The sequence below is a fragment of the Sinohyriopsis cumingii genome, chromosome 14 (assembly GCF_028554795.1).
Source record: "Sinohyriopsis cumingii isolate HCF-2022 chromosome 14, ASM2855479v2, whole genome shotgun sequence".
In the NCBI taxonomy this organism is placed as follows: domain Eukaryota; kingdom Metazoa; phylum Mollusca; class Bivalvia; order Unionida; family Unionidae; genus Sinohyriopsis; species Sinohyriopsis cumingii.
Genome location: NC_142974.1, coordinates 117,463,650 through 117,481,168, shown reverse-complemented (window position 1 = coordinate 117,481,168; position 17,519 = coordinate 117,463,650). Strand labels below are relative to the sequence as shown.

General features: G+C 34.4%; 1 protein-coding gene across 1 annotated transcript in view; it reads left to right on the top strand.

Annotated features, from left to right (window-relative positions):
- The window catches only part of LOC149784679 (uncharacterized), a 43,274-nt gene that overhangs the window by 10,914 nt on the left and 14,841 nt on the right, over positions 1–17,519 (top strand). The window lies entirely within an intron of this gene.

The following is a 17,519-nucleotide window of genomic DNA, read 5'->3' as shown; positions in this document are numbered from 1 at the left end:
GCACATGAAGACACGCTAAAAAAAGCACTAAGGAATTTAAAATATTTAATATTTTAGCAAGAACTATGACTTAAATGGACATATAATGAGAATTCGTGGTGACCAATGAACAATTAAAAAAACCATTAAAAGTAATGTAAAATATGCTATACAAAATTAGAAAGGGAAGTATATAAATCTATATCTAATCAAGCCTTGGTTTTTTACATTGGAAAAAAGAAATTATTTTCATCTCCTAGTTATAGAAATGTAAATGAGTTCGCCGACGTCTTCATCAGTTGCAATTAAATATTCCTGTTTGAAGTTTACCACGTCTTCTATTTTTGGGAATAAACTTGTATTGGTCATTATGTACATGTTACTAATTCAAACTATCATCTACAATAAGCACATTCAAGCACCAGCAACAAGTTTAATTACAGACATTTCAGATACACAAGACACAGATACAACGAGCGAAAGCATGAGTTGCACGGGATACAAATACCGTTACCATGTGCAGCGCAGACGTGAAATTGATATGTAACATTCAGTGTGTGTTTGTATGTGTGACATTTAGATTTTTAACGTAGCTTTAAAACAAGTTCCAGTCGTATCGCTACGATGTCTGCAGCGTGGCACTTTAAAGTGATGTTCAGCACTGGGGCATCATGCCGCAGACACGTAGCATGTAGAATGATGTCCCACCCAGTCACATTAACCTGATACCAGGCTGACCAGTCCAAACACTAACCTCTTCATGCTGAGCACCTAGCGAGGCAGCTGTTAGTATCATTTTTAGAAGTCTTTGGTATGACTTGGCTGGGGTTCGAACCCACGACCTTCCGCATCTGGGGCGGACGCTCCAACCACTAGGCCACTTGACTGGTATATTTTACATTCAAGTGTGAAGAGCAGATGGAAATATGTATGTTAAACTGCAGAAAGGGTAGGGTATTTTAATTATTAATTATTAATTGGAACGGACTGTCACGTGCAAATGATTTAGAAGGCATGGGTACGTTAACAAAAAATTAAGAGCATCCGTCAATGAATTGAGTGCCGGGTGGTGTGTCATTGACGGATAGTCTTGATGTTTTGGGTAAAGTGTCCACGTGATTCAGAGTACAGAACGAGTAAAATACATGAAAGGTAAGTTGTGTATTTTAATATGAGCTAATATATCAATTAATAATTAAAAATGATTATAAAGCAGAATAATCTGGCTGAATGAAGTTGAGTAGGAAAAAGTCAGTTCTAATTCTAAGAAGGATAACTCGGTATTGCTGGTTACGTCATCTTCATAGTAGGATGAGAATATTTATTTCCTTATATATATGACGTCATGATCAACTTTAATTAGATAGACCTGTTTGTGTCATCATCGCCGATGTTTTGTTTCCACATGTCAGACTTCCCTCACTGATTTTATTGCGATCATTAAACAAGTGGATTTTCTAAGTACTTAACACATTTTCTACTGTAATATATAGCTGGTGGTCCTAGCATTAGAAAATGTTTCATTGTACCCTTATTCCGTTCATTCAATATCATGTAATCGAATATTTGGTTTCACTTAAAATATCACACTGTCCACGTCTGAAGGTCTAAATTCCTTCAATCTGTAAGTTTCTCGCGAGAGCATATGATTTGTCCAGATATCGTATCGTACATGAAGTTGCAGTAATCAAGTATACCGTTCAAGGGATGTAACACTTTTCCATATTGAAAACAGTCTTAGAATGAGTTTTCTCCCTTAAATCCAACAAAGATTACTAATAAATATGTTCCTTTTTAAGCATGGTTCCCTGGTATCATAATATAGACTCAAAAGTGATTCCAGTAGTTCGTATCTTTCTCTATCCACGTGCTTGTACTGCTTCTAATGACAAGTGTAATTCTTCTTCATGACAAAGGCTGGGACGAATACTTTTAGATAGCTGGGACGAATACTTTTACATATATGAGTTGCTGGTGTTTTCTTCCCTTCGCGTACAAAATATCAACCACATCATTTTAATATATTGATTTTATTCTGTTTCACCTTTTAAATTTAAGCAATTGCCTCCAAAATATTAAATGTATTAGCCAAAAATATGCATTTTGACTTTAGAACTAAATTAAAGAAAAAAATATCTACCTGAGTTTTTAGTACTTTGATAATTTACACAATTCCACTTTTACAAGCGTTTTCTCTGTAATATTTTAACCGAGATTAGTAGAAAGACTGAGCATTCTATGCTGTAAAGTATTCATATTGTAGGATACAGTTTTCAATAAATACCATTAAATAGCCTCTACATATAATGGTGTCCTTTTGTGTACATGTGATTCATTTTGTGGTTTTACTGAACGAATTAACCAACATAAGACCATCAAGAATACTAAAAATCTTGAAACACACACTGTTCATACTTAGATAATGCTGTCTTTCAACCTTTTCCCTTGAAATATCGACGATGACGTCCGCTCGTGTCATAATTGGTACCACTGATAATATCATCAGGAAACAAGCCCTGCTTTCTAGTTTGAAAAGTGTCACACAATTCATTTATCAAGGTAATGACTGGCCAATTCAACTTGAAGGTGGTTTTACCTAAAGAACTGTGTAATGCCAATTTTCTAAACGCATCGTTTGAATTTACTTTTTGTATGAAAAGTTCAAAACATATCTGCTCGGATCATGCTTAGAGTACCACGATCAGAGCACACCTCCCCGCTGCTCTGTACCCTACACTGGGTATCCATTCGATCCAGAATCAAATACAAAATTTGTTGTCTGTGCTACGTTTCAAAGACGGAATCTAGTCCAACATACCTATCCGACCTCACCGACGTGTACACACCAGCAAGATACTTACGCTCCTCTTCTGACAATCGTATAATCATTATTCCCCCATGAAAACAAAGTCAAATGGACAGCGTTCTTTTGCATACCAGGGCCCAGCAACGTGGAATGAATTGCCCACTGAACTTAGACACAAAGACACAGTGATCACATTCAAGAGGGCTCTCAAAGCTCACTTATTTCGACTGCAAGAACAAACCTAAAGACCTAATAATGTTTCCTACCTTAAATATTCTCAGCATGTTTTTTTTTTTTTAATGTTTTCTAATGTCATGGTGTTTGTTTTTGTAATCATATCATTATATGTTTTTTATATCTTATAGGTGTTTTCTAATGTTGTAAAGCGCTTAGAGCTTCTCAAGATTAGGCGCTATACAAAGTCCTCATTATTAGTATTATTATTTGAAGAAGAAACCGTTTTAAAACACCCTTTCAACTAGTACTTAGTTTCTACACTAACTTCTAAATTTTTAACCACATTTGAGGAGTGTTTCTCATAGAGTTAAAAAGATGTGATAAACACATCATCCCAAGGCATTGTTTTAATTTCCATAAAGTTATTCTAATTATTACATTTATATTCTAACAATTTATAAAGCTTTACTCTCGAGTAGATTTCGAAATGTAGGATCAAAACACTAAGGTAGCTTTCAAATATTTATAGAACGCCATTTAAATTGTGTTGCCTCCCTTCTTTTCGTAAATTATTAAACAGTGTAGAAAATGCTGAGCAGTATCCTTGATTTATTAATACATTTTTTAGTCCTGATGAAAAATACAGTATTGAAAGGCAATGATTATTTTAGTAGATTAAGTATTTGGTTCATAAACTATGAGGTCAAGTTTTTGTGTCATCCACCAAATATCGTTTATTAATTTATGATAAACATTTATTATTTATGATCATATTATATATCACGTGATTATATGACATTGTTAAAGGCATCTATTGATGTTTTATAGTTTGATTTATTGAACGGACATTGTACATGTCAAGCTGATATTCGTTTTGAAACAGATTTCATAACATCCTGTTGTACATGTTTTCGCCTATGTTTGTCCTTAAAGTCATAGGCTTATATTTAAGTAACACAATTCTTGTATTTTTATTCATTAGCGAAGTACTATATATATATTATTTGTCTGTAATATGTTTTGTTATAAAACTGAATATTTGGTTTTCATGCCACTGTAACACTTATATAAATGTTTCAGCATTACTATACATAGAATAAGCATCAGTCATTAGAAGATTAAATTTATCACTATATTTGTTCTTTAGCTTGTTTGTGTGAAAGTTAAACGAACGTAACTTACTTCTGGCACTCTAAAGTCTCTACAATTTATGTTGTTTTCTTTTGTTTTTGCTCCTTTGTTCTTCTGTTCGCAAATGGTATTTCGTTTTGAAATATACATGATTTCTTTGCCTCTGTGCGGACTTTTAAATTAGCTCATTAAGCTCATGGTTTAAATATGCAGGTATATTCTAGTTCATGCATATTTCTATACATCTAGATTTAGTTATTAAATACATTGCAGCCTGTAGTCAGTTCTAACTATTCCTTAGTTATTTTCAAGCTACAGTAGGATCATGAGCTAGTCCTGTTACATTTAAATAATGTACTAGGTCATATGTATAATTATTCGCAAAGAGATATTGGAATTGTCTTTAAAAGATCAACACAACATCTGTTGAATTCAATATGACTAATGCCATTGTTCATACTGGTAATCCTTTATACCAATTCCTGATCTATTCAGGTTTAAATAATACTTCTGAAATGAATTCATGTTTTCATATGAAAAAAGAACTGTTTTTCAATATTTGTTTCATGACGTGGCCTCTATAAAAAGCTAAGTTGTAATACCTGTTTCTAAGAATATACCATTTGTAAATTATAGGATGTTGGAGTAGTGACTGGTTCATAAACCATTAAAAATCTAAATATCTTATTATTTTTGTATGGGATACATACCAGCGTTTTTGCTTTTGAATCTAGTAACTATGAAGTCCTTGCTGTACAGATTTATTTCAGTATTATTGATTCTTATTAATTATGACAATGCTTTACTAATGTCTTCATAATAAGATGAGAACTGTATGCAGATAAAATACGAACAATTAATGGAATATATCTTGGATATTTTAACATTTAAATGGCATCCATTCTGTTGTTTGTCATTTTCCTTAATATTCTTTCACCAATACAAAATTGTGATAAAAAGCAACACAAACGCCGAAAATTCTGTGCAACTAGTTTCGCATTTAATTTATGCCTCTTCAGGCACGAAATGTTTTGAAAGTAACGGATGACGTCTTTTATTTTAAAACAACAATTACGTCATTACGTAATAAAGTTCTTCTTTCAGTAGTGCTAATACAAAATAAGTATTTTCTCTACGCGATAACACTAACTGCATATCAACTGATGTGATTTATTTAATAACCTGTAAAAAATGTAGCATGCAATATGTTGGACAAACACTACAACAAGTTTCTAAGAGAATGAATAATCATCGCTTTCATATAAAAAATTATAGAGATCCTGTTTTCCTCTAATGTTTCAAGACACTTTAACACCAATAATCACTCTCTACTTGATTTTTCTTTCATGCCAATAGATATTGTGTATGGTGACATGAATAGACCCATAAAAGAAACTTAATGGATTCATAAGTTAGATACTCTGTATCCTAATGGACTTAATGCTAATGCACTATATAAAATTGTATAATTTAAATTGATATAGTGTATATCCTTTATAATAATATAATTATATGTATGACTGTTTGTCTCTATTTTATTATTTTATTATTTCACCAATACAAGATATTGATTGAATTATAATGCTCCTCATCTTATTTTGTAAATATCATTGTTGAAGCATTTCTTTTTTAGTTCCTCAGAAGCAGAAATTGGTTGCAGATATTTATACAATTTAGCCATGTAAGCCTCACCTCGGTTAATAATAATCTTTTCTAAACTTATGACAAAGAGAAAATCCTGATTGTATTGTTATGTATATTTAGTTTGCATTGTTTGTTAGTTAGTTTTAAAAAATTATTTTTAAAGTTTTATTATATGCTATTGTAATGTAACACTGCATGTTGGATTAGCCTTGTCCAAAATCAAGTTTATTTTCTACTTCACCTTAATTATTTTGTTTGAATTCTGTCAACAATTAATACATAACTCAAATATTCTCTGTGTGTATGGATTTAATGTCAGGATCATTATTAATAGAAGTAAAAATGTTTATTTATGATGGGTTAGGTTATTGAAATTCCCCAACAATATACATAGCGTACCATATATAGTCCAGGCAATATATTATAATTTTAGTAACAGACTTTCTAGTTATAAGTAACATTTTATTTTATAAACATTAAGAACTTTCTAGAAATGTTATCTTCCATTACGTAATGTTTTTTGTGTGTTGTTGTTGTAAATGTTGATTGTGTTTCCTGATTATTTTAATACAGGTCCCAATAAAGTTCAGAAAATAACTTGACAGCATCGTAAAGTGTGGAGAGCTTGACAACTAAAGCAGCCTGGACTTTATGTGTCATAATTCTTTGATTTACTATATATATATATATATATATATATATATATATATATATATATATATATATTTACCGGCACAGATGTATATTCATTGAAACGTGTGTAGATTCCATTGCATCAGTCGATATCACTAATATAGTTAGTTTCAAAATATACATGCGGTTTGATTTGTTGCGTTTATATGATTGTTTTACATGCATATTATTATCATACAGGACTATTAATCTGATTCTGGACAAGACTATTTCGCTAGGAATGTGGGCATCAGGACTATTGATATCAACCTTGCTACTGACACAGCTTAAGTTTCATAGCAACCGCCCACGCAGTTTCAGTCAGCATTTACTTGGAGGAGAGCATGTAAATCAATGGGTGACCCATCAGACAATCTTTTTAATTGGAGGGCTGGGTCAAATTTATGATTTTCATGGGGTGAGTCAGAAGGTACTGCTATGAACATCTTTACAAATCATACTATTTGTCAATGAACACGTCTTTGTACAAACTGTTAGTGATACATGTTTCTCCATTATCAGGTCTTTGTACAAGCTGCTAGTGAGACCTATTTCTCCATCAACACGTCTTTGTACAAACTGGTAGTAAAGCAGTTCTTACGTCCAGTTTCATCCCACCAGTAACTATCAAATTAAATTAAATGTAGGTAGCACTCGTTTACTAGCTAGGACTCTTTATGTATATTTACTAGCTATGACTATTTAGGTACATTTACTAGCTGGGACTCTTTAGATACATGTAATAGCTAGGACCGTAGATTAATCTACTCGCTAGGACTAGCTAGGACGCTTTTCGTACTTAAGTAGCTAGGACTCTAGGTAAATGTACTAGCTAGGACTCTTTAGGTAAATTGACTAGCTAGGACTTTTAAGGTACATTTGCTAGCGAAAACATTTTAGGTACATTTACTAGCTGATAAACGTTTATGTAAATTTACAAGCAAGGACTGTGTAGGTACCTTTAGCTAGCTATTGCTCTTTAGGCACATTTGGTAGCTGAGACTCTTTAGGTACCTTTTAATAGCTAGGACTTTTTAAGATAATTTACGTTAATTGTTTGTTTTGGATATTTACCTGTGATGCATTGACTAGCCAAAACGTCTGAAGTAACTCCATTTTAATTGCTTTTTCTGGATATTCACCTCTGCATCTATTTTATGTCGTCCTTTCTATTGTATGTAGGAGTCATTTTTGTTTTGACTTTTGCTATTCCATGCCAAGTATATTCGCGTCTACTTGTTGCGTCCAACCGTAAGCAATGGTGAACAGTCTACAGGCATGCGCTCTAATATTACTAATAGTATTGCCTTTTGTTGTTCATTGCAAAGAAATATATACGCTTCAGTATACTGCTGATCAAACGTGTATCCTGTGAATAAACCATGTTTGTTAATACTTCCAGAGTAGTCGTTACTGAATTATAATACTTCCAAGTATAAATTGTTTTCAGTCTTTATGCAAAGTGTCAAACCTACTTCTTTTACACTTGTTCATGGTGGAAACAAGCATCATACTGGTTAAGGTCACATTAATAAACAATTAATACTCAGATATTATCTGTGTGTATGGATTTAATGTCAGGATCATTATTAATGAAGTCAAAATGTTTATTTATGATGGGTTAGGTTATTGAAATTTCCCAACAATATACATAGCGTGCCAGATACAGTCCAGGCGATATATTATAAATTTAGTAACAGACTTTTATTTTGTAAACATTAAGAACCTTCTAGCAAGGTTATTTTCCATTATGTAATGTTTTTTTGGTAAATGTTGATTGTGTTTCCTGATAATTTTAATACAGGTCCCTATAAAGTTCAGAAAATAACTTGACAGCATCGTATAGTGTGGAGAGCTTGACAACTAAAACAACCTGGAAAATCAGAAAAAAGCAGTTAGATTAATGTAGCTATTATTTACAAAATTAGCCAATGGCTGAGAGGTAACCATATGGTACTGGAGGAGAACATTTTTCCACTTCACTACCATGATCTGGACCTTCCACCGTTTCAGATGATTTTTAGAATGTAACATAAATCCCGCATTCTAAAAATAAAACGATACAACCCACAGTGACATAATGGTGTCTAATACATCGAGTGGAATTCTAAATTGATTTGAGTATGAGATGAACGGAGCATGCTCAGTACTAGTGTTTTGTGCATCATTATGCCATATATTAAATACATATTTTAAAAACAGTTGCAAGATACAACCAATGTTTCGAAAACAAATATAAGCAAATAATGATTAAATCTCCAAAGTCTTTGAAATTATAAGATTTCATCTCACCATCAAATGCATAAATATTATTTTAAAAATAATGCAAGCACAAAAATCATCAGTCGTAAGCCTCTAAGACACAAAACGTACATCACCCATTAACTTCTAAAACTGGAACATATGTCATCATAGTACAATATCCAAAACATGCTTGTTTCATATTTGCTCTTAAACTATATGTTTTGTTTTGTATCTGTGGGTGCTGTATCACAATTATAAGTGTGCTATTGACCACATCCTTCCCCCTTTCTCCCTTAGTATGTGTGATTGTGCGGGTCTAAGAAAACGTGTAACCTGCCCTCCCATTCTCAGCGTGTTAACAGGGCGAGCTGCCAAACAAAGAAAAATGGACAAATGCAAAGTCAGGCTTTTTGTATCAACAGGTAGGATGGAAATGAAAACTTTAAATATGTTTCTTCTAAGACAGTAATTGTATATGCTTAGTACTTTGGCATTTACTTTCGCATTTTAAGTTCCCTTAGAGAAGAATTTGAAAAATTAAGCTTAAAAGTTTGTTTTAATACAAATATGGCAACATTTAAAGACATATAGCCTTTCATGGATTAAAGCAATGTAGTCGGTACCGTGTATACAGCAATACGGACTCTTGTTTTAATTCAGAATGTTATCAGAAGGCATTAGTTAAAGCCAAGCAAGCAGAGGAGACATCAAATGTTGAATCGGACGAGGAGCACAAACCTAGGCCAAAGAAAAGTCTTAAGCGTTACACAAATTGGTCTGACGAGGAGAATGATGATGGCCAGTATATGCTGGAGAATTATCTAGCCTTTACTTGATTCTTTGTAATGTGATGCTTGACACAGGTATTATTTATGGAAAGAATCTTGCATATGTTAAGGGATCATCAGTCAAATCTGCACTGCTGGTCTTCCTTTGTGTAAAAAATTATCTTGTTACTCTAAAAAGACTCCTTATAGAAAGCTTAACTACTTTTATACGCACATCGTGAATGACGTGCGATATATTTTTTATACGCACATCGTGGATGACGTGCGATATACTTTTTATACGCACATCGTGGATGACGTCTGATACACTTTTTATACGCACAACATGGATGACGTCCGATATACTTTTTATACGCACATCGTGAATGACGTCCGATATACTTTCTATACGCACATCATGGATGACGTCAGATATACTTTTTATACGCACATCGTGAATGACGTCCGATATACTTTCTATACGCACATCATGGATGACGTTAGATATACTTTTTATACGCACATCGTGAATGACGTACGATATACCTTTTATACGCACATTATGGATGACGTCCGATATACTTTTCATACGCACATCGTGGATGACGTCCTATACTTTTGTGATTGGAAGACAAAATCCAATTATGTTTTAATTATGACTTCCTATGGTAGCCGATATTAAAAATATTTAAAAATATTTATCCAAGCCAAATATATGAAGATTACACAGATTATTGGGTGGGGAGACTAGATCTATGACTTGATGCTTGCATTTAGTGTTAATTGGAAAGCATTAATTGGAAAGCTGAAAACTAGTTATCGTTTGATATACATGTCCTGATTCTACCTTTAATTTACGAGCTTCAATGCAATTTGCATAGGTTAAACGTGTAGCACAAGAATAGTCATTATGCAACCTATGCAACCAAGATAAATCACATATATTCGTTTTGTCTGGAGCTCATCCTCGTTTACTGCTCATTACTGTACACCACTGTGTCTTTAATCCAGGATAATTTACTTCAGTCGGGTGCATTTCATGGCTAAATTTCACAAGCTTGATTTAAAAGGGGTGAGTATTGTTAGCGTTGTTCTACATACCCTATATGCAACTGGAATTCAGTATAATCAAGAACTCACAGTGTTAAAAGTTCTAGTTAAGATATCAGATAAAGATAAAGAATAAGAACTGAAAAAAGTCTAAAACCTCAAATGGAAACATTGTCGTAGTTTTCGAATCTTTCCGGCCAACCATCTCTTCCAAAACCTTCTGAAATGAAAGAGTGTTTTACAGGATCAGATGTTTCCACTTTTACCTAATTTGTGAGACTTTTCGTACATCATTGAATTCAAAGTTCAAATTTGTTGTTGTTTTTGTTGTAGGGTGTAACACCATTTTTCAACACAATATAGGCTATACATGGCGGCCAGTATAACTGGTGGCGGAAGAACCCTGGAAAATCCCGGGAAATCACCACCGACCCACGAGAAGCTACTGGCAAACTTTCTCACGTACCAACGTTAGCCGAGCATGGGACTCGAACCGACGCATAGAGAGGTGAGATGGCACTGGTTCTTAACGGTGAGCGATTTAGACCCCTCGGCCGTTCGGGGCACCAGTTCAAATTTGTACAATGTTTGAATAACTAGTGTACATCGTGGAATCTTCACGCTACGTTTGTTATTATTATTATTATTATTATTATTATTGTCCAATGACTGGTGAGGTTTGGTTTGTCGTAAAAGGTTTCTAGTGCTGTGGCGATTGGAGTTATGTGTCTTCCCCCAAAGAACACACAACAGTAGCTGACACAGGCGGGTCTGATGATAGGTTTCGAACCAGAACGATTTGGGTCGTAAGTCTGGCACGCTAACCACTTAGCCCTCATGGCTCCCCTGTTGCTTTCTTAAGAAATATCATGAAAAAATATCAAACATTAACAACATTTGAGTTAATATGTTCCTGTTTTCAAGAAAGTACTAGTCTTACAAATGTAACAATCACAGCTAGATCTTTTTACTTGTGAGTGTTAACCAGTCATAACAAATACATTTTTAATACAGTCTTATATTTTAGAAAGAAAAAAAGAAATATAGAATATGCTATAGATGTGAATTAATATAATCTCACATGTTGCCAAGAGGCTCTTTTTAAAAACCCGACAGAAACTATAACTCTTACATAGTGTATCTATCCAAAATTGTTCAGTTGTTTCTAGCTATAAATGTTCCCTGCATATTAAGCTCCGACACGACTACCATACCACCACCACCCAGAATGTGTGCAATTGGGATCGTAATACCAGCAACCTGGCGAAATCTGGTGTGATACCAAACAACACGAGTCGGAGTAGATAAATTCTATTAATGACGTCTTTCCTGATGATAATTTCCATGGTGTCATGTTCATAATAGTCATTTCGCTCAACATACAACCGGACCGCTCCATTGGCCTAGTGGTTAGAGCGTCCACTTCGGAAGCGAGAGGTTGTGGGTTCGAACCCCAGCCGAGTCATATCAAAGACTTATAAAAATGGTATTAACAGCTGTCTCGCTAGGCGTTCAGCATAAAGAGGTTAGTGTTAGGACTGTCAGGATAATGTGACTGGGTAGGACATGATGCTACATGTCTGTGGCATGATGCCCTAGTGTTATACATCACTATAAACTGCCACACTGCAGACAAAGTAGTGATATGACTGAAAGATTGTTAAAGCTACGTTAAAAATCCTGATCCCACATTACACTCAACATACAGCCACGTTACACTATTGACATGAGGCAATATTTTAGTTATGCACCGGTATGTCAGCGAGTAAAATTTTCATTAAACTGGTTTAAATGCTTCCTAAAACTTAATATACATACTCCGCACATTGATGTGGAAACTTATCAGCTACATACTACAATTTACAAATTTAAAACTCTTTTTACATTTCTTCAGGTAAATATAATGTCAATTACTTTGTTTAATATTTATTAAATACATTACTAATCCGCATAGCACCAACAGGCACCGGGCACAAATTTGATAACCGAAATGGGTGAAACTCGTTATAAAAAAATATTTGGATCGAGGGTTTTATACCCCTGCATTATATAGGTTTTTGGTTAAATATATAATAAGAGATAAACAATATTGTTTTTAAAAAATCCAGGTACTTGGAGAAATCTATTTATGGCGTCTTCACATATTGGCTATACTCATCAAAGGAATGTAACTCTGAGCAGTTTTGGAAGTCAGCATTAGACCTAAAGATCAACACAAGGTCCATTTGTAAATAGTTTGGCTAATGCGCATTGCCCGAAATTGAGTTTTGAAATCAGTGGGTCAGGTATTTAATCAAAACCGGATGATGTGTTACCATCATGACGAAGCTAGCACATCTAGTTTGTGACAACATTGTACTGGCTCGCAATTTGGGTAACTAGAGACAATGACCCACAACTGAGTCAGCCTATAACAAAGTCGGCCCATTACAGACTAGGCCCATACAATTTTTTTTTAGAAAACTGCAAAATATTGTGTTACTAACCATGTCTTATAATTTATTATATATCTATATTATCTTCCATGCCTGACCCACTTAATTCAAAACACAATCTGGTGTTTGATTCACGGGGCCGCCCTTTAGGGCGATTGGACCAATTTGGCCCAATCTGGCCCCGCGCTTTCATAATTAATAATTTTACAAAACATATCTATAGAAAGTAATTTTAAAGCGACGGAAGAAAATTTTAAGTTCAATATCTTATATAACAGTTTAAAAGTTTATTTCCAAATGCCGTGCTCACAGGAGAACACGCGCGAAAATCCAGGAAACCCCGCCAAAATGATCCAAATCGGTACCCGCGTTCCTGTTGATATATAGATGTTCAATCTGTGATACCGTATCACACTCCTAATATTTCCACATCACACATGGAACCTGGAACTACAATTTTAAATTTTCAACAACAGTCCACTTATAAAATATCGGTAATTATTTATTGCATACATTTTACATTATTTAGGAATATCAAGAGGCATTTCTAATACGGTGGTAAAATGGCTGCTTTTGCCACTCAGAATGGAGTACCTACCATAAGCAGCTACTGGCGGGTTTATGAGTATTTCACGGTATTTGACGCTGAGAAATTAGCGTCACTTGAAGCTGACAACAATATTTTGGACAGTGTATTTAACAATGAGGTCTCAGTTGACGCTAGTGTGGAAAGTGTGTTTGTGTGTGTGTGTGTGTGTGAGAGAGAGAGAGAGGGAGTACTAAGCCACTTAATTCTTGTCTTGAAAGTTGTAAAAATCCAGATAAAGTAAGAAAGACTCAGAAAGTAATATCAAAATTCAAGGCAGGATTATAAATGCCCCAACATCGGAGAAAATTGTATCCCATGTTTAACTATATGTTTAAATTGGTGTCTACCTGTTTAATTTAATGAACCAGATGATTTTGTACCAAAAGTCAGATACTCTTAGTAGGTACAATAATTGTAAAAACATAATTAAGGGGCAGTAACTCTGATAATATCATCTGATCTTCATAACAGTTTCCTGTCACAAAGTGTCTAATTTTAGATGCAACTACAACAAAGAGACTTACGAGACAGGAACATTGCCATTGATCTCATTCCCTGCTCCAACAATGATGAGACAAAGAACAGACATTTCATAATGTTGTGAAGTGGCAAATTTTATGTCGATCTAACAAGAATACATTAGTTGAGACCAGAGAACCATTAATTAGATTTATGGAGACAAGCGCGTATCATATCGCCATACTACCGTGTACGGTAATGTCCTTTAGAGGGAGAATTCTGTTCCTAATTAAACATTTGTTTATACAGCAGCCAGGCGGACTATAAGGGACAAGGAAAACTTCATTTTCATGGTAAAGTTGTCACAAATTGAGAAATCGCAGAAACTCTGTTACTCAAACTACCAGGTCAAGCTGACCCTGACTTTGGCGCCTCTGGAAAAAAAGGCGGCAGAGATATTTGATTCTGATTGGTTACATTAAATAAGAGGCGTGTTTCCCACACAAAATTTTCTAGCTTTTAAAATAGTCACATCGAAATTCTAATCAGTCTAAGCTTTTCTACGTGAAAACCAAAGTAGGACTCCGAGGATTTGCAAGAAATTCTCTTAAAAAGGAACTGTTGTCCAAAAGGGGACTATTGTCGAAAGGAACCGACGAACTAATTTGCCGATTAGAGGGAGGAACGTTGAAAACAAAGGTAGTGTGACAATTCCATGTAATTTGTTGATGCCATATATAATGCTTTGCTGAAGTTATTTACTTGTATCTGCATGAATCTTTTTTCTACATTCGTATAATAATTTGCTTTATGAAGTATAACTGTTGAGTTCACGTATGATTAAGAATAAGTGTGTATTGACTGAAATGATCTAGAAATTGATTGATGTGATGTATCCTATTTATTCGCTGTGTAAATTGAGGCTGGCTCAGAACCACAGGCCTCGCGTATGTGTTAATGTGTAAGGTCAAGGCGTAACGAATTAGCCATTTGACTAATTAGGGTCATTATAGGACATATGGAGTCGACTGATAGCCTTAGCGTCTGTTTAGCACTGATAGTGAAATCTGATAACGAGGGAGAATAATGAAGAATTAACCGTTTCATAAATAACGGGAAATTTACGTTGTCTCTATTTATATTTATTTAAAAGGGAGAAAATAGCTTCTTAGACGTATGAGACGTGTTATCCTGAGACGTATGAGACGTATTATGCTGGACGTATGATGTGATGTTATTCTGAGGCGTATACTGAGAAGTATAGAGAGAAGTATCATCCTGATACCCAAGGGTCTGAACAGCTACAGAAGAAGCAAGACAAACTGGGGACGAGCAGGTTATGCAATCGTACAAGACGTTGACTTCGATTGTTCACTGGATCCTATGATGAACTAAATCTATCAGCAAACAGATCGGCTATTTTATTTAAATCTATTTGCATTTTTCGTTGTATTTCGGTGAAAGTTTAAATTTCTAAAAGCAGAGTATATTCCTGATGTAATGAATTTTCACAGTGCTTTTATGTAATTGATTAAATTGTTTGTTTACATGTACGGGGGCTCGTGTTGGTTTGTTCTATATACCTGCTCAGATCTCTATCTATTTCACCTGTAAGTTTCACCACTTATATTTATATTTACTCGAACCGGGCAATAACATCGAGGGCGGTCAAACCCTAGATAACGAAAACCAAATTTTGGAGGGACAATTCTCCCCCCATTTTACAAATGTAAAGTGCCTGAAACACCAATGTTACCAAAAATCCATTTCAAACTTCAGAGTTTTAAAATAATGGTCTGAAAATATATTTTTAATATTTTTAAAGGAGAAAGTTAAGAGGAAGAACTTTAAATTTCTTCATTAATATTACTAAGTAGGCTGATTTCTTTAGTATAATTTCAAGATAAAGGTAGATGTATTACAGAGAACAGCAGCTATTTAGACTGCAATGTACAGGTGAATTACATCTTGTTACAATGTTTTGTGACACTTTTTAATCACTGGCGCAATTGCAGGAAAGTGTATGCTTCTTTACCTTTTAAATTCTTGCTACTATACATCAAAAAAAAGGAGAAAAAACAAGGACTATATTTAAAATGTTCTTATTAAAAATATTCAAATGAATATTAAAAATCTAGTCTGCACATTAGAAAGATACAGAATCGTTGTTTTCTTAAAAATATATGCCCAAATTATCACCTTTAAGTTCAGTCCCTCAATAATTTCTTGTATTAAATGGAAAAAAATATCATTCAAAAAGTACTGTAAACTAATGAGTTTCCTCTAAAGAAAGAATGCATTTAACTATGGTTAGTCTGTGAAATTTGCCCTGAAATTTGCTTGGTAGTAGAGTGTGTATTGAGTAAGTAGAGTGTGTATTGAGTAAGCAGAGTGTGTATTGAGTAAGCAGAGTGTGTATTGAGTAAGCAGAGTGTGTATTAAGTAGAGTGTGTACTGAGTAAGTAGTGTGTGTATTGAGAAGAGTGTGTATTGTGTAAGTAGTGTGTATTGAGTAAGCAGTGTGTATTGAGTAAGCAGAGTGTGTGTATTGAGTAACTAGTGTGTATTGAGTAAGCAGAGTGTGTGTATTAAGTAGTTGTTGTTGTTGTGGGGTTTAACGCCATTTTTCAGCACACGATAGGCTATACATGGTGGCCAGTATTAATGGTGGAGGAAGAACCCGGGAAAACCCCGGAAAGAACCACCGACCCTCGAGAAGCTACTGGCAAGCGTGTATTAAGTAGAGTGTGTGCTGAGTAAGTAGTGTGTATTTAGCAAGCAGAGTGTGTGTATTGAGTAAGTAGTGTGTACTGAGTATGCAGAGTTTGTGTATTGAGTAAGTAGTGTGTATTGAGTAAGCAGAGTGTGTGTATTAAGTAGAGTGTATGCTGAGTAAGTAGTGTGTATTTAGTAAGCACAGTGTGTGTATTGAGTAAGTAGTGTGTACTGAGTATGCAGAGTTTGTGTATTGAGTAAGTAGTGTGTATTGAGTAAGCAGAGTGTGTGTATTGAGTAAGTAGTGTGTACTGAGTAAGCAGAGTGTGTGTTGAGTAAATAGTGTGTATTGAGTAAGCAGAGTGTGTGTATTCAGTAAGCAGTGTAAGAAAAAAGAGCATGTACTGGTGCAAAACATCGGATTCATTTGAGATGTAAGGAAACAAACCATTGCTGTGTCTGCACTTTTAAATCCATTCATACCCACCATAAAACATTTTTAAAAGTTCAAAGCTAAAGAATAAATTACCATATCTGCAAATATGATGCTACTGCCATATCTACATCTAGCCCAGGTCAGGACCTGATAATAGCGCTGGTCCGAGGTCCATGACCTGCAGCTTTTGCAGATGGACCCAAGAGTTAAACTGGTCTGTTGGACCTCTGGTTTTTCTAAAAAAAATGGAAATTAAAAGCATTCCTCTGCAGTCTTGAACCGTTTCTTAAGCAAAGTTTAAAAAATATCAACAACTATATATATATGCAAACATATGTACAAACAATGCTACTTGAATCCTATTTTAGTCTCACACTAACTCATTTCCCCCTATCAATTTTAAAAACAAAACCAG